Source organism: Plecotus auritus, assembly GCF_963455305.1.
Source record: "Plecotus auritus genome assembly, chromosome: 5".
Lineage (NCBI taxonomy): Eukaryota > Metazoa > Chordata > Mammalia > Chiroptera > Vespertilionidae > Plecotus > Plecotus auritus.
The window spans coordinates 59,186,248-59,207,117 of NC_137776.1; the positions used below are offsets into that span (position 1 = coordinate 59,186,248).

General features: G+C 34.4%; 1 protein-coding gene across 22 annotated transcripts in view; it reads left to right on the forward strand.

The window, feature by feature from the left end:
• BAZ2B (bromodomain adjacent to zinc finger domain 2B) overlaps positions 1-20,870 on the forward strand; it is a 372,529-nt gene that overhangs the window by 175,361 nt on the left and 176,298 nt on the right. For 5 of the 22 annotated variants that reach the window (XM_080671202.1, XM_080671205.1, XM_080671187.1 and 2 more), the window contains exon 1: positions 17,299-17,672. The exons of 9 other annotated variants lie outside the window; for them this stretch is intronic. The gene's annotated coding sequence lies outside the window, so the exon portion shown is untranslated. Of the gene's footprint in view, positions 1-17,298; positions 17,673-20,870 lie in introns of those variants that run through there. 8 more of the 22 variants (XM_080671199.1, XM_080671201.1, XM_080671186.1 and 5 more) reach the window with 3 other exon arrangements.

A 20,870-nucleotide genomic window follows, 5' to 3' on the forward strand; every position in this document is an offset into this window, starting at 1 on the left:
GTCTAGTGCTCATTTTAGAAAACGAAACCTTAGAATGGCTGACTCTGTGTTACACAGCCACTTTATGGCAGAGAGGCCAGCATTAGTGTCTTCTTCCCAATCCAGTGTTCTGTTTCTGAACATTAGGTGAATTTATTTCTTTTTAATATATTTTATTTTTTTTCATATTATTTTAGAAAGAGAATCACATTTCAGGCCTTTTTCTGTTAGAAAATGGCCTATCACCATTTTCTACATAAATATATGAACCCTACTATCATTTTGGACTACTCTTATTCTTCTGTCTCTAGATAATCAAAATTTAAGTGCCTGTGATATAGCGTCAGGGTCTTTTACATCCTTTGTTTCCTCTCTCTTCCACCACCACCCTATTTAGGTCATTTTTAGATCACTATACTAAATTACTTAGTTCCTCTGTCTAAAATTTCTTGCTCATTGTGGATAATAATGACACGTTAACATATCTGAAATCATGATTTCTTTTTCCACATCTTTGTTTGCACTATTTCCTTTTTAAGAAGATTCTTTTTCTACTTCTGAGTGTGCAGGGTGTCCCCCCAAAATGTATAAACACATTGAATAATTATTAATTCCAATGGGTTAAATCAGAAAAGAAACATCAATTGAGCTATTAGCTGTTAAAATGTGTATACTTTTTTGGGGGGACACCCTGTATATTCATATGCTGTACATCCTTCAAGAACCAACTCAAGTCTCATTTGCTCCCCAGTACTGGCCACATCTACCTAATTGAAGTGCCACTTAAAGTCTAGAGTCAGTTAATGTCTGTAACCATTTCACATCAAGACTAGTGATATCTGTTATCATAGAGTGCTAGAGCAGGAAGACGTTAGCTATCAATTTACAGTTGAATAAGTGGTTTTACTAGAGTTAAATGAGTAACATAAGTGCTTGGCTGGTTCCGACCAGAGATGTAATTAGACTTATGTCTCCTAACCTATAACCCAGAATTCCTTCTTGTATAACATACTTCTGCTCACTAAACAGTCAGTGCCTTGTCTTTTTAGATATTTTTTCATGAGTGCATTTATTTCTTCTACATGGGGCCAAGAATCTCGTTTTAAACTTTTTTGTACTTAATGTTTTGCATGTAATAGGCCTTAATTCATTATTTTATAGAGGATTACTTTTAAATAAAAGTAATATTTTAAATAAGCTATTTCTACTTTTATAAATATTAATGACCAAGGATTATACTATTTTTACTTAAAAGGGATTGAAGAAGAGTTTTTGAATGTTCTTGGTAGTTTGCAATCTATTTCTAAGGCTTTACTAAGCAAAATGATAGAAAATAACAAAATAGAACTGAAAATTTGCCTGGGTTTCTTATTGCTAGGTAAATGGGTTTCACTTGTTTATAATGTTAAGAACACTGATTCAAGTACAAAACTACACCCTTTATAAACATTTCTTCATGCTTTAATGTCTTCAATTTTTAAGGAAATAAAATGTTCTTTATGCAATGATTTTATAGCAGATTGTACTAAATGAAAGTATGATGTAGTTTTGTTGTCATAGTTACTAAGCCATTATTGAAAACCACCTAGTCAGTCTTTTCAGGTTTTAAAGTTTTACAAACACATCTGATTTAAAGCATGTAAGTAAAGCAACAAGAATTATAGCAAATATATACATTTTAAAATTCCTTTACAACTCAGCATGAATAAAAATGGTACATTAGAGGGCAGCTTAAATACTTCTGAGGTGAATAAAGCACAGGTTTCATGCCTATAGTCAGGGATATATGTATCATCTGCTTCAGATGTATTAGAGAGGTGATGTCAAGGTGAAAGCAGGCTTACAAAATGGTTGGAAATCATTGATATTCTGACTTGGAGGCTGTAAATGGCTCAGTGGCAGGTGGAGTCTTTGTCAAGGAAGAAACATGGCAGCTTTGGAGCATCATAGATGTTTTGCTAGCAGCTCAGCACACAGGCTGTGACCTTCTAGTATTCAGGACTCTTTCTTATGCGCCAATAAATGGAGCTTTTATGCACCTAAAGCAGATAAACAGTACTTATCATATTTCAGTACAAATTGAGGTATTTCATTAAAGAGAAACATAAATATGTTTTATTATCTAGTTTTTAAACAAGTAAGCTTTTAAGGGAACATGCATTTCTTGATATCAAAAATATCTCTCAGTTTGCGAGAGTAAAAACAATAGAGTTTAATTTTAAATATTTTCTCAGAATCACATATCATTAAAGCTAGAGAGTGTGTTATAATTCTAGACAAACCCATTCATTTTACAGATGAAGCGATCGAGTCTCAGAGACTATGATTTAACCAAGGTCACTTATATAGTTCATGGAAAACATTAGGTGTTAATGAACTATTGAGGTGACTCCTAGATTATTACTTGTTATACATATAAAATATTTTTAGCTATGAAGGTAAAAGAAACTACTCTCTTTTAACAAAACTTAGAATACCACAGAATACACCTGTTTATTCATGACATCTGCATAATGATAGTACATGATTTTAGAGACTTTTATTTACTGTTCAACTGCACATATTTTTATTGAAAAAAAATCAAGTTTTTCATTTTAGTCTGTCATCACTGCACTGCTGTATACAAAGAATTTTGTTGAACAGAGAGTTTATATTTGGGTTGCAAAGATATATATACATGTGCTGTGTTCTGATTTCTTAAGAATATATTTAAACAATATATCTTGTTTAAATCAGGACTACTTCAAATATATATCTTGTGTTGACTTATTTTGAGTATTTTAAAAAGTGCTTTCTTTTAGAAATACTGCATTTTACATTAAAATATTTACAGGTTTTGCAGGTTTTATATTGAGTTGTTTTGAAAATTGTTGCCTATATCAGTGAGAACTTTTTACACTTTTGAGTCTCCAGGAGTGTGTTCACTTGGACAATTGACTTACATTGAAGAGTAATAAGTCATGGCTAATATTAAAAGTGGAAGCAGTACACACCTAAAACCTACTAAAGCATTTGGCAATTGCTCAAGTTATAGAAAGGAGACCCTATATATCATGGAAGAAAACAACCCTTTGCAGTCAAGGTTGCTGTACTTAGTGCCTCAGGTTATAGCCTTTTGCAAGCCAGTGTCTATAAAGAAGTGCAATTAATGAGGTATTTAACAACAGTTATACAAAATGTCTGTGCATTTTCTTAAGAAAAACTTATAAAACAATTTTCACAGTTGTCTTGCATTAGGAGAAAAATAGGAAAGGTTTAGAAGAAGAAAGCTACCAAAATCCTGAAGTAAGTTTTCTTTTTAAAAGATAAAACTGGTCAGACTTTTTAGATAGAATATGGACATGAAAAATATTAACCACAATATCATAAAGGAGAATACTATATCTATCAATGGACATGTTGATACATAGCTATTTCACCTACTATATACTTTAATATGAAGAAAATACACTCAGATAAAAGGTTAAATGATGATTACTAAACTATTCAACAACTAATAATTGGGTGCCTAGTACATGCAAGTGCTGTGGATAAGGCAGTTCACAAAACAGACTCTGGACTCATGGGACTTACTGTCTGTGAGGTAAAGAGATAATAGTTAATAAACTAATATTCAGTATGTTGGATGGTAACCAACACTGTGAAAAAAGATAAAACAAATTAAGGATCACAAGTGCCAGGGTTGTAGAGTTAGTATTTGTTATATTGTGGTCAGTGAAGGCCTCTAATAACATGACAGTTTAACAGAGATCTTAAGAAAGTGAGGGAGGGAGTCATGCACGTATCTGGGTGAGGACTGTTCCAAAGAAAACAGTAAATGCCGACACGGAAGGAGATTGTGTTTGGTCTATTCCAAGAACAATAAGGAAACCTTCATGCCTGGAGTGGTGTCGTGATGACGGAGGAGAATAAATGAAGCCACAAAGATTTCACATAAACCTTCATTTAAGATTTAAGTCTTCTTGTTTCTAAGAATAGATTGAAAAAAATTATGCTCTAAGCTTAACCAAAACCTATACTGTTGCTAAACAAGCAGTTCCCGGAGTATTTTCATTCATTTTAATTGAATAATGTGAGTAATGTATGAAAAAAGGTTCCAGGGTCAAATAATTTTGGAAAACTTAAAACAATTAAATGAAAATATGTATTTGTGTTTACTATCTACATCCTATAGCTTGTACCTATCTTAAGTGTCTCATACTTTAAGTGGATACCCATTAAATGATGAAATTAAATCTACTAAGTAGTTGAGGACCTTATGATAAACAGACCTATCAATTCCCCCTTTTCCAGTTCAAAATCTGTTTGGATTATATATTTAAATATAGAACTTTAAACTATAAAACTTTTAGAAGAAACTATAAGGGAAAATCTATTGGGCCTACTTGGTGAAGAGTTCTTATACATGACACAAATAGCACAGTTCCATAAAATAAAAAAATCAGTAAATTGGACTTTATGAAAATTAAAACCTTTTGTTTTGCAAAAGGCCCTGCTAAGTCAATGAAAAGACAAGCTCTATATTAGGAGAAAATATTTGAAAACCACATATCTGACAAAGACTCATATCTGGGATATATAAAACCTCTCAAACTCAACAGTAAAAATGCTAACAGTCCAATTAGAAAATGGGCAAAAGACATGAAAAGAAATTTCACCGAAGAGGATATATGGATGTCAAATGAGCATAAGAAAAGATGTTCAACATCAATAGCCATCAGGAAAATGCCAAAATGAACTATCCGAACAGCTAAAATAAAAAATAGGGACAATATCAAATACTGGCAAGGATGTGGAGATATTGAACTCTTACACATTGCTAGTGGGAATGCAAAATGGTATAGCCTCTTATGAAAAGAGTTTGGCAGTTTCTTAAACAAACCAACATATACTTACTACATGACCCCACAATCACACTCCTGGGCATTTATCCCAACAAAGTGACTGTATGTGTTTGTGCATAGCAGCTTTGTTTGTAATAGTCAAAACTGAACAATCAAAATGCCTTACAGCAGGTGAATGGCCAAACAGTATGATGTGTCCATCCCCTGCAATACTACTCAGCAACAAAAATGTATCAACTATTGATCCATATAACAGTTAGATAGATCTCAAGATCATAAGGCTGAGTGAAAAAAGCTAATCTCAAACTATCACTCCATGAATCTGTTTATGTAAAGACAAAATTATAGAGATCAAGAACAAATTAGTTACTGCCAGGGATTAGGGATAGTGGAGGAGAGAAGTTTGGTGTGACTAAAGGAGAAGCAGAGAGATCTTTGTGGTTACATGAATCTACACAGGTGATGAAATGACTTAGAACTATACATACACTTTGTAGTTTGTTTCCTGGTTTTTATATTGCACTATAATTATGCAAGGTGTAAATATTGGTGGAAACTGAGGGATGAATACATGGGACTTCACTGTGCTATTTTTCAACTTTCTGTAAATATATAATTCAAATTAAAAAGTTTAAAATTTTGTTTTTTCCTTCTTCTATCTCCAATACATGGAAACAATCTGTGTCCATTGATGAGTGAATGAGTAAAGAAAATGTAGTGTGTATGTATGTATGTATGTATGAATATTATTCAGCCATAAAAAAAGGAAACCTTGATATTTGCAATAACATGGATGGACCTTGAAGATATTACTGAGTGAAATAAGTCAGACAAAGAAAGACAAATACCATAATATATCACTCATATGTGAAATCTTTAAAAACAACACAAAAATAAAACTGAACTCATAAGTCAAAGAACAGATTGATGGTTTTCAGAGCTAAGAGGGGGGAAGATGGGCAAAATGGGGGAAGGTGGGCAAAAGGTACAAACTTCCAGTTATAAAATAAACTAGAGGCCTGGTGCATGAAAATTCATGCATTGGAGGGGGGTTCCCTCAGCCCAGCCTGCCCCCTCTCACAGTCTGGAAGCCCTCAGGGGCGGGAGGCAACCTGGCGATCAGGGGAAGGCAACACCCCATCACACCTCTGCTGTTGCCACTACCGGTAGCGCAAGCCTCAGCCAGCCCTGGTTACCTGAGCCTGGGGTGGCCCTGGGTGGCTGGGCAGCTGCCATCCAAGGCTTGCCTACGCCTCAAGTCGGCCCTGGACGGCTGGGCAGCCGCCATCTGAGGCTTGCCTGAACCTCGGGCTGGCCCTGGGCAGCTGTGCAGCCACCATCCAAGGCTTGCCTATGCCTCGAGCTGGCTCTGGGCGGCTGGGCAGCCGACATTTGAGGCTTGCCTGCGCCTTGGGTGTCAGCTGGGCAGCTGCCATCCAAGGCTTGCCTGCGCCTTGGGCTGGCCCTAGGCGGCTGGGGGCTGAGGGGCTATCTTGTGGCTGTGGGCGCCACCATCTTTGAGGGCGGGGCAGTCCATTAGCATATTCCCTCCTTATTGCTGTGGGTGCCACCATCTTTGCGACAGTGTGAGGTCAGTTAGCATATTCTCTCTTTATTAGATAGGATAAGCCCTGGTAAAACCAAACAAAAACTGTTTTACCTCCTCACTGAACCTTCCATGCCTTTTGATTTTTATTCTCTTCTGTATCCTCCAGAGACTTGTTTCATTGATCATTGATCATTCATAAAACATCTCCTTGGTTTATTTAGGATTGTCCTATCTTAAACAAAATGATAACTAGAAGTAAATGAACAAATAAAACCTTTACTTCCCTCAAGTGGTTATGTTTGTATATTAAAAATGTATATTCATGTTAACAATGTGTAGCTCTTATTTATTCATTTTAACTGTTGTATACAGTCATATATATTTCATTACATAAACATACCAGAGTATTTTATTCATCTCCCCATATTTCACTTTACAAATAGTGCTGCAATTTACATATTTGTATATGACACCTTATGCACATGTATGAGAACTTTTCTGGGTTACATTTCTAAAAGTGGAATTGCTGTATATAGACTACATACAGCCTCAATTTTACTATGTATTGCTTAACTTCTTTCCACAGTAGTTATGTCAGTTTATATCACCAGTGCATAGGAGTTTTCTTGCTCTACATTTTTGCCAACCTTTGGGTTTTCTTGATTTTTGCCTTATTACTCCCTCTATATAGAACCTGCAATAAATCCCAACAGATTTTACATATACAATAAAATTTTTTATTTCTTGCTCTACTTTGACCAGCCAAGAAGTAAAAAACATTTTGAACTATCTTTAATATTTGTATTTATCTCCGTATTTCTGACTCTACCACCTTAGTTCAGACTCCTTACTTCTTGCTTAAACTACTGCAACAGACAGAGTATTGTAGTATCCTTATTGGAAGTCTCTTTCTGCTCCAATCCATTTTATTTAAAACTGCTAGATCAATATTTCTAATGCAAGTAGCTTACCATGTTAAATTAAAGCACTTAATATGCTACTCAAGGTTGTCTCCAATAAGGCCCTGATCCTTTTGTCAGCCATATCGCCTACTGTTTTCTACATGCCCTATATACTAGCCAGACTAAATTACACTCATTTATTAATTCATTCAAACAGTAGATAATGATCTTATTATGCTATACAGGTAATATTAACACTTGAGTTTTATAGGTTTTAGAGTTTTGTAGTTTTATAGCTAGTGATATAAAATGAACAACTCCTGGTTCCTGGGGAGCTTGCAAGCTGCCTCAGGCTATTTTCTGAGTACACCCAAGGCTTTTCATTCTCTGGTCCTCAGCATATGTTTTCCCTCCACTTAGAATGCCTTTTTTTCTGGTTCCTCCACTTGGCTATCTTTGCTTTCAAAATCCCACACGTTTTTCAAGGCCCACCTAAGGTTCACTTTTCTGTGAAGCCTTTTCTGATACCCTTAGTTAATTTTGCTTCCATCTATATAGATAAAAGCCTAAGTGACTGTTCGACCGGTAGCTATGACATGCACTGACCACCAGGAACAGACGCTCAATGCACAGGCATGGAAACATGGAACAGACTGATGAATCTCAGAGGGAAGTGGGGAGGGTGGAAAGAGATTAACCAAAGATCTTATATGCATACTAGAGGCCTGGTGCACAGATTTGTGCACCAGTGGGGTCCCTTGGCCTGGCCTGCAGGGATTGGGCCAAAACCAGCAGTCCCAACATCCCCTGAAGGGTCCCAGATTGCCAGAGGGCGCAGGCCAGGCTGAGGGACCCCAATGATGCATGAATTCGTGTACCGGGGCTCTAGTAGGACAATATTTACAGTTGACCCTTGAACAATGCAGAGGTTAGTCAAAAATTCACATACAAGCCCTAACCGGTTTGGCTCTGTGGATAGAGCGTCAGCCTGCGGACTGAAGGGTCCCAGGTTCGATCCGGTCAAGGGCATGTACCTTGGTTGCAGGCACATCCCCAGTGGGGGGTGTGCAGGAGGCAGCTGATCGATGTTTCTCTCTCATCGATGTTTCTAACTCTCTGTCCCTCTCCCTTCCTCTCTGTAAAAAATCAATAAAATATATTTTAAAAAAAAATTCACATACAAATTTTGACTTCCCAAAATTTAACTACTAATAGCTTACTGTTAACTAGAAGCCTTACCGGTAACTTAAACAGTTGATGAACAAATATTTTGTATGTTATATTCATTATATAGTGTATTCTTACAATAAAGTAAGGTGGAAAAAGAAAAGGTTGATAAGAATATCACAAGGAAAATACATTTATAGTAGTATTTTATTGAAAATATTCACGTATACCCAGACCCACATAGTTCAAGACCTTTTTGTTCAAGGGTCAACTGTAGATTGCTTTTATGGCACTTATTATGCCCCATATACTTGTCTTATCCTTCCAAGGTGATAAGTACTTTGTCAATTCATCAGTATTGCCCTTGTTGCACATAACAGAATGTCTTATGTACACTAGACAAACTATGAACTAAAACAATTTAATTAAAGGTAATATTAATAAAATCCAACTTCATCATTTAGACCTATTTGGGGAAAGGTCAATTTGAATTAGAAAAAGATGTTTAATTATGTAATTTTATCTAGTGTTATTTAAAACACTATAGGTAAATTAAACTTGCTCTGATGAATAGTAAACTTTATCTGTGATTAGTATAACAGTTGTTTAGTTTTTTTTTAGACTTTTAAGTAGTTCCTTTAAGTCAGAATCTTTCAAACTGAACTCTGAGGAATCATATGAATTGATTCTGTTGAGATGACTTGGCTACTGCTGGTTGCCTCCTCCCCCATTATTATTATTATGTTTTTACTATACTGGGCTTTTTCACATGCTTTTTTTTTCTGTCTTTATTGATTAAGGTATTACATTCCTTTATGTGTCCTTATCCCTCCATTGCCCCCCGCCCCCCCACTCATGCCCTCACCTCCCTGGTGTCTGTGTCCATTGGTTAGGCCTAGGACAATGGAAACTAAAGAGGAAATAAATAAATGGGACTACATCAAATTAAAAATCTTCTGTACAGCAAAAGAAACCATCAACAAAACAACAAGAAAGCCCACTGCATGGGAGAACATATTTGCCAATGTTATCACCAATAAGGGTTTAAACTCCAACATTTACAGGGAACTCATACAACTTAACAAAAGGTAAAATAAACAACCCAATCAAAAAATGAGCAACAGACCTAAATAGATACTTTTCGAAAGAGGACATAAGGAAGGCCAAGAGACACATGAAAAAATACTTGAAGTCACTAATCATCCAAGAGATGCAAATCAAAATGACAATGCGGTACCATCTCACACCTGTCAGAATGGCTATCATCAACAAATCAACAAATGACAAGTGCTGGCGAGGATGCGGAGAAAAAGGAACCCTTGTGCACTGCTGGTGGGAATGCAGACTGGTGCAGCCACTGTGGAGAACAGTATGGAGTTTCCTCATAAAACTAAAAATGGAACTCCCATTTGACCCAGTGATCCCACTTCTAGGAATATATCCCAAGAAGCTAGAAACACCAGTCAGAAAGTATATATGCACCCCTATGTTCATAGCAGCACAATTCACCATAGCTAAGGTTTGGAAACAGCCTAAGTGCCCATCAGCAGATGAGTGGATTAGAAAACTGTGGTACATCTACACAATGGACTACGCTGCTATAAAAAAGAAGGAATTCTTACCATTTGCAACAACATGGATGGACCTAGAGAGCATTATGCTAAGTGAAATAAGCCAGTCAGAGAAAGATAAATATCACATGATCTCACTCACTTGTGGACTATAATGAATAACATAAACCGATGAACAAAAACAGATCCAGAGACAGAGAAACATCTATCAGAACGTCAAACCTCAGAGGGAAGGTAGGGGAGGGGAGGGGTAAGGGGAAGAGATCAACCAAAGAATTTGTATGTGCATGCATATAAGCCTATCCAATGGACACATGCTTTTATTTAAGAAAGGACTCTTCTCTTTTTTTTTTTTTTAAATATATTTTATTGATATTTTACAGAGAGGAAGGGAGAGGGATAGAGAGCTAGAAACATCGATGAGAGAGAAACATCGATCAGCTGCTTCCTGCACACCTCCCACTGGAGATGTGCCCGCAACCAAGGTACATGCCCTTGACCGGAATCGAACCCGGGACCCCTCAGTCTGCAGGCCGACGCTCTATCCACTGAGCCAAACCGGTTTTGGCAGGACTCTTCTCTTAATATGATTTGAAAGAGTTGTTAAGATAGTGTAAATACTTAAATTTTATCCATTTATTTAAATATTTGCCAAGATCTTACAAAAAGATATTATTCCTGCCCTTTTATTCATAATGTATTACCACAAATTTAAAACTAGTAGTCCTTATGAATATGAGACTTCAAATAATTAAGCAAATAGTAGGTAATCGGCTTTGAGTGGGGACAAATTAATTGTTTATACTATGAATATTATGCATTTTAATATGGGTTTTTGAGGAGTTAGAATATCAGAAGTTACTGGAATTGGTATAGGAATTATTAGGTGGCTGAGGAATTTTCTAATTCCTGGCTTCTTAAAATGTAATGTGCATAAGATTCTGATTCAGTAGGTCTGGGTTGGGGCCTGAGATTCTTCACATCTGACAAGCAATTTAAATATCAATGGTCTGTGGACCACATTTTGAGTAGCAAGGAGCTAGATGACTTTCCCAAGTTTGTCACATTTGTATTACGTTTTTTGCCCTAGAGAAAGTAGGTTTTTGGTATTGCCATAGGCATTTGTTTAGACTGTCTCTCTACACTCTACACTCAATCTGATTTATATTTTGCTATTTTAATAAAAATTTATGGGCTTTTTTTTTAAGGAAATACTTTGTGTGTGGATTAATGATTGGACTGTGATTTTCCTTCACAATTTTAAAAATAGTTAGCCTTGAGAACTATTAGACTGTCAATGGCAACTTTCAGAGACTTTAAACTTAATAAGCAATATCCATTGGGTTTATCTCCAACAAAACTGTACTACTGAATGATTTTTGTTATTTTACAGGATATTGTTTGAGGTTAGACATTAAGTCATTATAAAAATGAAAATAGGGAACAATTTTGTTTTGCTGTTTTAGTTGGTATAAGTATTGCTTTTTTTAAAAAAGCTGTTATTATCATGATTTAGTAGCAATTATACACCACAGCTGGTTAAGCTTTTAATTTTATCTGTAGCACACGTGAATTGAAAGCCTATTTTGTGTAAATAAGCGACCAACAAGACAAAGTCATTTAGTTAAATAGCTTATACTCAAAAATTTAAATAATTTCTGAGGGACTTTAATACCTTTTTAAAGATATATAATATCAAATACTTTCAACCAAAGGACTTATATGCATGCATATAAGCCTAATCAATGGACACAGACAACAGGGGGGTGGGAGCATGAATGGGAGGTGGGGGTTAATGGGGGAATAAGGACACATATGTAATACCTTAATCAATAAAGAAATAAAAAAAAAACCCAAAAAACAAATACTTTCATTGTCTTTTGGGTTTTTATAGAAAAGTATAATAAAATCATAAATCTTTAAGAAAATTCTAGAATTCCTTATTTTTGATAAATGGAAACTGTTAATTAACTTTGTAGACCAGGACAGCAGAGTATTTTTAGGGGGAAAATATGATTTTTATCTAAAAATATTCATGTTGATATTCATATCAACTCTACATTATTTCACTTGTGAGTAATAGAAATTGCTGGAAGAATTTATTATAATTAAAATGTATTATTTTTTATTATATATTAAGTAAGCACTAACTTTGCTATAAAAGTTTTCATATGGAATTTATATCATGTTTATCAAAGTTTTTTTCAGACCTGATCCAAAAATATTGTATAGAAATGAACCTCTTTTGTTTCTTCTGGTAGCAGCCATTGATTTTTAACCCCCAAAGGTACATTAATAGTGCTTATAGAAGCAGAACAGTTGGAATTTACATTAAAAATAAATGTGATGAATAAAAAGTAGTACACTATAATGTTATAGTCGTGATTTTGTTTTACCAAAGTTCCAAAATCTAACGGACAATAATACTGACAAGGTCAATAAAAAATGAAAGAAAGAACAAACGATGCAAAAAGAAAATGACACTGAGGTCTTGGTTTAATACATATGTATTCCAGGCTGATGGTTGATTTCATTAGCAAATCTCATTGTTATGCAATGTCTGTTCTTCTGCAGCAAAATGAATATTGTATTCTCACAGGCTCTATGTGTATCTATTATGTTGAAATAAATGAAAAATATATATTTGTAGCTTTCTTTGGTTTACTGTTTTCAATTTTCCTTTTAGGAAAAGAAAGAAAATTGAATTATATATTTTTTCTTTTGTTGTTAAGTTTGTCCAAAAGCTTTTCTATTTATATTACTGATATATTTCCTACTTTTGTTCCGTGAAGTAAACAATAATGAGGTGATTAACAATGTAACCATTTAAATTATCCTATAACTTTTAAAACAAACAAAATATAATCTTGAATTAATTTAAGCTGTTATTAATGTGAGCTTCTTAAGCATATACTTTCTAACGTATTTTTAAATGTTAGAAGTGGATTTTCTTATTGCAAGAAAAATGTTGAGGAAGTGTATTATGCCAAATGTAAATACTGTTACCATTTTTAAGAGCAAAAATTATATGTTAAGATTACTGTACATAGATTTGAATGTTCCTAAAAAAGGAAATTCAGAAATAATACGTTTCAGCAGGTACACTTACTCTTTGTTTATTTAATAAGAGACTAAACGGCATGATTCTTTAGGTTATGTTTATGAGTTCAAATATGGATCAAACAATTGTCATTTAATTTTAGTCATTTTGAGGTCTGACAATAATTTGGTGGTGTTCTCAAAGGTTTTCCTCACAACTTAAGTTCTTTTTTAAAAAAACATATTTTTATTGATTTTAGAGAGAAAGGGAGAGGGAGAGAGAGATAGAAACATCATTGATGAGAGACAATCACTGATTGGCTGCCTCCTATACCCCTCCTATTGGGGATCGAGCTTGCAACCCGGGCATGTGCCCCTGACCAGGAATAGAACCGTGACCTCCTGGTTTATAGCTTGATGCTCAACCACTGAGCCACTCTGGCCCAGCACAATTAAACTTCTTTTGACAAGCTCAAGGTTATATTTGGTATGAATTGATTATGTACCATTTAGGAATGACCTATCTGGTAAAAATTTGCCCTCTGGCTCACTTGATGCAATCCTAGTAAATATCTTGGTTATGTTGGAAAAACTTGAGCTATTATAAATATGTATAGCAGTTTAAAGTTAATTGGTACTTATCGAGTGTTTGCATTTTACTCTTCGAAGTGGTTAATAGAAAATGAGGAACTGTAAAATCTAGTAGGGAGATCCCTAAATAGATTGAATTATATAGCTAAATCATGTAGAGAAGTTATAATGGTCCCAGATAGTCAGCTCTGAAAGTGGAGGAACATCCAGAAAGTGATGAGATCTAAACTGATAATGAGGTAGGGAAGCAATGAGAAACAATATAAACATAGTTTGGGAGGTGGGAGAACATAAACTTGGCATCTTTGGAAGGCAAAGAAAAGACCAACCCAACTGTAATGGAAGATATGATTTGCCTCTATCTGTTTACCTCATGTGAAAATCAAACTGTAGCATTGTTATTTTTAGTAGTAGTTAGTCCAGATACATGGTATATTGAGATACTATCTTTGTGGACCTTGATTTTTCTTGTTTAATAAAGTCGTGATAGTAAGTTCCCTTTATATTAATATTGCTGTGTATTTAAACCCACCAATAACATAAGAAGTAAATCCTATAAAAGTATGCAAAGATTCATACTCTAAAATGAATCAAAATTGGAGCAGACTGAATCGGAATATAGGTATCTAGAAACTCTAAGTCAGATTTCTCTACTTAGTTAGAAATACTAAACTGAGTAGGAAAAAAAATCATCATGGATTGGGCTCCCAGGCTGTTGAATTGAGCAGGATCATAGGAGGTCACCAATGAAGGAGAGAGGAACTGTTTTTAAGAAGAGAGGTCCTATTTAAAAGTCTGGACCTCCCCACCAGCCTTCTATCTTCATCTGATCTGGAGCCACAGTTATTGCTTACATGCCTATTTTACTTACCCATCCAGCAGAAGAACTTGAATTTAGGAAATAAAATATGAATTTGGAATATGAAAATGAACTGAATATAACAAGATTGTGGACATTGTTATTTGTTTGTTTGTTTAAAGACCTAGATTGGACAAGCTGCATAAGGCTTCCTTGCAAAATGGTTTATTTTCTGGTTAACCTTACATTGTTATGACCCTGGCTTGTGCTGAGGAAATATTATTTGATTTTTGTAAAGATACTATTGAGAAAGTTATTGTATTGTCCAATATTGATTTAAAAAGTATACAAGAAATTCCTCTCAATTCTGAGTATTAGGAATAGCTTTGGTACTTGTTTGTAAAATACACATATTGAGAGTATTTTCTAATTTGGTCTTTGTTTTGGAATAATATGGGATATTAATAACCATGAACGCCTATTTATTACACAGAAAAGCAAGCAAATAAGATATTTTCTTCCTTCTCATGTATCCTCCCCTGCCTCCTTCTTTATTTTGCACAAATTTCTTTCTTTCTTTGTTTTTCATTATTGATTTGAGAAAGAGAGAGAAACACCTTTTTGTTGTTTCACTTACTTACACATTCATTGGTTGCTTATTGTATATGCCCTGACCAGAGATCTAATCCACAACTTTGGTGTTTCCCAACGACGATGCTCTAGCTACCTGAGCTACCCAGCCAAGGCCTTTATAAGAATTTCTTAATCTCCTCTGTGAGTTCTTAGAATTGTTAGGGGAATCCTTTCTGAAGTTTTTGCCTTTACAGAGCTATCAGGTGTAGTTTGTTGCGCTAAGTGTGCCCTACAAGAGTGCCTGACTGAGAGAACAAGTGAAGCTGAAATATATCCTAACGGAGAAAAAGGTGCCTTTTTCCTCATTTGTCAGCTCAGTGGGTGGGTGGGTGGTTGGGGGGGGGGTTTCCCCTAACTCACAGGGCAACCTAACTATCACCCCAGTTTTTCCCCTGCTCTTTGAATTGTAAATTCTTAATACCAAACTTGCTGATTCTTGATAAGAGCTACCTTGAATGAAACAAAGTTCAAATTTATTTTCTTTACCTCTATATTTTTATTTTATTATTTTCAAAATTTGACCCATTGTGGGAAACTAAGATAGTCATGGATATTTGAAATAATTTTCTAATTTAAAATTTTGTTTTGTTTTGATATTTGAATTACATAGTCAAAACTACATGTTTAGTAGGAATTATATCTTAAATTTTCTATAAAGAAAATAAAGGACTATGTTTTGCATTCCAGAAAACTATAGATATTTGAATTATTTAATTTGACTAAGAAACCCAATTGGAACTAACTTCTTAGTCATAGTTTTCTGAAAATTTGCTATTTCATGTGTCATCAAAGTACAGGTGGTGATTAGTGACTTGCATTAATATTGTTCCATATTGAATACATATTCCTTTCAAATGACACACATTAAATATTTGTAATGAGACTTATTCTAAGATTATGTTCTCTTGGCAGTTATCTACTTGGGTGTTCTTTTTGTTATTGATTTTATCGACACTTTGTTTTGTTTTCTACTTAAATATATTAGAATTTTATTTTGCAAATATAAACTTGTTTGAAGTAGTATAATTAAATGTTTTGATATGGCTATACTAGAGGCCTGATGCACAAAAATTCCTTCAAGAGTAGGCCTTCCTTCCTCTGGCTTCCGGCACTGGCTTTCCTCCGGCACCCAGGACCTGGGCTTCCCTCCTCTGGCTGCTGGCAGGCACCTGGAACCCGGGCTGGCTTCCCCCCGGCCCCGGCTTAGTCAGGAAGGATGCCTGGAAGACTTCTGGTCTAATCAGCATATTACCCTTTTATTATTATAGATTATAAAAAGGGTTATTAAGAGCTATTTGCTCTAAAATCAAAGCATGTATGTTATAATAGGACAGAGATGCATGGATTTAGTATACATAGAATTTTTAAGAGAAATGCAATATTGTTGATTTTTTAAAAATCTCCTAAATATTTTAAAGTAGAAAATTAGTTTATCCTTTTCACAGAGTGTTTGTTTTATACCCTTAGTTAATTTAAATCAACTCTCAGTCAACTATACTAGAAATTTTAAAGAGTGAAAAAACAGCAATTTGGGGAACAAAACTAAGGATAAGGAAAGTTCATTTTCAAACTAACAATATAGGTAGTTTTTAAAAATGCTCATAGGTAAATATTTTGTGGGTTGTTTTTTTTTGAAATAGGAATTTAAAACGAGGATGGGAATAGCTTTATGTAATCTTTTGTAATATATCATTGAAAAAATTTTTTCAAAACTGTCACATAACATAAAGTAGTCTTATTTTGCAGAAGCTTGTTTTAATAAGAATAGGCTTATGCTTTGACTGAAATGTAATTTGCTCTTTAATTCATAGACTTCTTTCATCCACTTTCCTGAAGCAGTTTCAATTTAAAGACTTTTCCTTATATTTAGCAGGTATTTTGTTTTTAAGCAGCTACTCTTAGTTTTTTTTAAACCTTGTTAGCATATCCTTGATTTTACAGTTTAGTTGCCAGAAGTCATTTTTAAAACGTGCTTATTCAATAATTTCTTTTCATGCATTCCTTATTCTAAACTCTGTGCCAAGGCATGTCTGGAATAAACCCTCCAAAAAAAAAAAAAAAAAAGGAAAAAAGAAAGAAAGCCATAACTCTTTATTGTCTGTTTTGACATTAATAAAATTAAGAAAGGAATGAATCCTTAAGACGCCTCCTTACCTGGTTTAGTTTTGTCACGTGAGCATTCACGGTGACTGGTGATCTAAGTGCTCCACCTGCCTTTCAGTTTGTTTACCAGGAAATCAAGATGTGTAAACTGCAGGAAGTACTATTTGACCCTCTCCGACAGTATCTCATTACAATAATTGCTAATCTCTGAATAAGACAGCCATGTTTTGTGAGTAACAGAGAGAGAGGTTGTGTTAGGTAGATTTTAGGTGTTTTAACAAATACAGCATTGTAAATGCTTACTTGGATTATGTTTTCATGATAGCTTTTGATAAAAGACATATGGTGACCTATGGGGTCAGCACAGCTAGGACACAATAGTAGGTATTCTTTCATGCCTTTTAACTGAAAAATTTCACGGCTTGTTTTGGAGTGCTGTCACTGCTCTGAATCGAAAGGATAATGGCTACTTCCTGATTAAACCCTCTCTCCACAGTAAGCTCTTAATGTTATACTGTATGTCTTTTTTTCCTGCAAATGCAATAATAGTATTTGGTGTTTCCTTTTTATCACTGTCTTTTCACAGATATATCTGTTATAAATACAAACTGAAGTTGAAGTTTACAATTAGAGTAGAAACTACTGTTTTAAGTTTGGGGGATTTTTTTTTTTTTTTTTCTGAATGAAAAAGTATTTTTGTTTGGTATCAAATCCAACCACTCATTTGCTTATTGTAGATTTTTGATTAAAGAAATTAGCTTTTTAAGAAGACAATGAAATGATAAATTATATTAAGATTTCACTTTCTTGGCATTCTAAGCAAAATCTTAAAAAATAACTTAAGTAGTAAATAGATTTATTTATCAGGGAATATTTGGATAAAGCAATTGTATTTGTATTTAATAAATTTCATAAATGGATTTACATATGTTGTCATAATTGTTGATAATTGTTTTAGTTATTAAGTTATTGTTCTTAAATTAGTTCAGAGATCCTTTTGATGTAAAAACAATATTAAGTCCTCAGCATATAAGAAGGAAATGAAGAGCTTCTTAGTTTTAATCCTGAAGCTGGCAGTCACTCCATCTGTCTTGGGACAATCATTTAAACTGCTTATCTAAGTTTTCTTGTCTGCTGCCCATATGAGTGCTAAGTAAAATATGTATGTTTATTTATTTCTTTATGAGAGTACAAACGATAAAAAATGAGTTTTCAGAAGTATTCTATAAAATGGAATATAAAATGACTCTGTAGACTAGGAAACCATTTAGGAATCATAGTAGACAGGAAAATAACAGAAATATTATTTCTATTATAAAATAATATAAAGTAAGGTTTAAAATAAATATTATATAACTGATCTATTACTTTGAACAGAACTGTTAGTTATGCTCAACTCTTAATGTATCATTACCAAAGATTATACCTATTGTTGGATACATGACTAAAGTCAGAGGTGGAAAGCTAGATACTTAAATTATTTAACTTATTCTCAGAAGCCTTATTCCTGGAAATAAGATTATTCAGAGTAGAGGGAAGAATGTGTATATTTATTTAGGTCTATAACTATAGTTTACCTAAATAGTAGGATGTTTAATTTTTAAACTCTAGTATTAGGTATTCTGATCATATTAAAGGAAACATGAAATTATTAAACATTGAAGATAGTTACTAAAGATAGCTATAGAATCAAGCATCCAGAAATATTTAAAAATATTCTGGGATAATTTGAATAGAGTCTTATTTGTGTTGAGCGTTAAGGTACTTTTTTTTCGTAAATGCTTATCAGTTATTTTAGGTGGCTCAGTAATTTTTGATAAAAATTATTGGCACATAATAGAATCTCTAAAGAGATTCTATAGATCAGCTAGTGAATATTCTAGCTTAGTTACTGAAGAAGGATTTATAAGTAGGTCCTCGATTTAATTTGTAATAACAAGTAATATGTCATTTACTAAATGCTTAATATGTGCAAACCATTCATACAATTCTATTGTAGGAGAGACAAACATTTAGCTTTACCTTTACCCTCTTAGAATTCTTTTTGGCTGAGCCTGAAAATTAAATTGACATTAGATCAATAGGAAAAAAACATACAAACTTATTTAATACAAGTTTTGTGTGACATGGGAGTCTGTATAAGGAATGAAGATCCAAAGAAATGGTGAAACCTACTTGTTTTATATTAGGTTGAACAAAGAGGCAATTGTTGAAAAGTAACTAAACTATGTGGGGAGGCTAAAGGAAGATAAGAATTATTTAATAAGAAATAACTGAAAATTAATTTCTATTATCATATAACTGACCTTTTACTTTGCACAGAACTGTTAGTTATGCTCAACTCTTATATATCATTACCAAGTTAGTATATCTCTTAGATATATGACTAAAGTCTTTTTGTGTAGAATTCTTTGGGTTTCAACTTTTTGTCCTTGGTGATCAGAATGTTACTTTCCTTTTGTAAGGCATTACCCTTACCCAGAAGTTTTGACTTCAGGTTAAAGACATTAGTACATTATTAAAATGTTTTTTAAGTGTTTTTCCTTAAGGCAGTGGTCGGCAAACTCATTAGTCAACAGAGCGGCAAACCGCGGCTCGCGAGCCGCATGTGGCTCGCGAGCTGCAGTTTGCCGACCACTGGTTTAAAGAGTACAGCTTTCATATGGGAATTTTTTTTTTCCCTGCTTTTAAGAAAAAGAAGGAAGGTCAGAGTATTTTTCTTATGTTTGCTTTTGAATGCCCTTAACTGGAAATAGTCAATATGCCAGAGCAGCATGTTTTGGAGTGGCATATTCTGAACTGTCACCTTTTATATTCATAATAATCACATGAAGGGCAGGTAATATCATTGCCCCCATTTTTACTGAAAAGGAAATAGTTGTAGATAATTTAAATAATCTGATCAATGTCTTCTAGTCAGTGCTAGAGCCAGACCAATTCTAACAGAATCTTTATTCTAGAATCTAGAACTCAGTCTTCAGTGTCATGCTTTAAGCATTGTGTTTATATTTTGGAGATAATAAAGGTGCTTACACATTTGACTTCAGTGGTTTTATTTTTTCATCCATCAATTTATCAAATATTGTGGAGTGCTTACTAAGTGTCAGGCACTGTAAGGAAGTACTGGTTGATGGGAAGGAAAATCCCTTGTTTCAAAAATTTTACACTTTAGTGGAAGAGGCAGAAAATTAACAGGCTATTACCGTAGTGTGTTAACTGATATAATAGGGATAAGCACAGGATGCTAAAAGAGACACAAAGCAGTATCTAATGTATTTTATTTAATTTGCATTTATTGAGTGCTGTTCTAGGTACATGGGATATATCAGTAAAGAAACTCTCAAACGTCTCTGCTCTTGTGTATCATAGTGGGGGTGGGGGATAAACAATAAGCATAGTCCTATATAATAAAAGGCTAATATGCAAATAGACCGAATGGCAGAACAACCGGTTGCTATGACATGCGCTGACCACCAGGGGGTGTGCGCAGCAGGTGGTAGAGGGCGTAACATGGCAGGCGTCGGCTGCAGTGGCATGGTGGAGCAGGTGAGCGGGGGTGCCAGACCAAGGCAGGGCACCATTCGCTGTCCTTGGGGTGAGCCTCTGGTGGTTACTGAAAATCCTTTGCTCCCATGTGACATAGTCCCACCCAGCATTTGCACCTGCTGACAGTGTCAGCCACGCTTGCGCCCG